Source organism: Salmo trutta, unplaced genomic scaffold (genome assembly GCF_901001165.1).
Source record: "Salmo trutta unplaced genomic scaffold, fSalTru1.1, whole genome shotgun sequence".
NCBI classification, from domain to species: domain Eukaryota; kingdom Metazoa; phylum Chordata; class Actinopteri; order Salmoniformes; family Salmonidae; genus Salmo; species Salmo trutta.
This window is the reverse complement of record NW_021823007.1, coordinates 44,488-45,360: the sequence shown is the minus strand read 5'-3', so window position 1 is coordinate 45,360 and position 873 is coordinate 44,488.

Below are 873 nucleotides of genomic sequence, written 5' to 3'. Positions count from 1 at the left end.
CACCTGTCTGTCCCTACAGCAGTAAGTGTCTGTCTGCACCTGTCTGCCCCTACAGCTGTAAGTGTCTGTCTGCACCTGTTTGTCTATACAGCAATGTCTGTCTCCACCTGTCTGTCCCTACAGCAGTGTCTGTCTGCACCTGTCTGTCTGTACAGCAGTAAGTGTCTGTCTGCACCTGTCTGTCCCTACAGCAGTAAGTATCTGTCTGCACCTGTCTGTCCCTACAGCAGTGTCTGTCTGCACCTGTCTGTCCCTACAGCAGTAAGTGTCTGTCTGCACCTGTCTGTCCCTACAGCAGTAAGTGTCTGTCTTCACCTGTCTGTCCCTACAGCAGTAAGTGTCTGTCTACACCTGTCTGTCTCTGCAGCAGTAAGTGTCTGTCTGCTTCTCACTCAAACTGAGTACTAATTGCTAATCCAATCAAATTAGAGTTGTAATTGCTGAGCTCTTGGCGTTTGGCCTCCTTCTAAATGTCCAACCAGAGGAGAGACACCTGGTAATGTTTCCTCTGCCAGGTACTGAAGAGAGATGAAGGCAGAGCTGGACTTGACTGGCAGATGAATCAATGCTGGCTAGATCAGTAACCTTGTCTGAGGATAACCTGGGCCGAAAAGACTCACCGGAGACCAGGAACGCTGAGCGGGCACACTTCTTCCTGGCTGAATGCCAACTCTAGCACGGCAACTGTGAGGAGCTTGCACCGAGCGCACTGGGCTGTAGCTGCGCACTGGGCTGTAGCTGCGCACCGGGCTGTAGCTGCGCACCGGCTGTAGCTGCGCACCGGCGACACAGTGCGCATCACCGCATAACACGATGCTTGCTCGATCACTCGCCCCCCACGGTAAGCACGGGGAGTTGGCTCAGGTCTCCAAC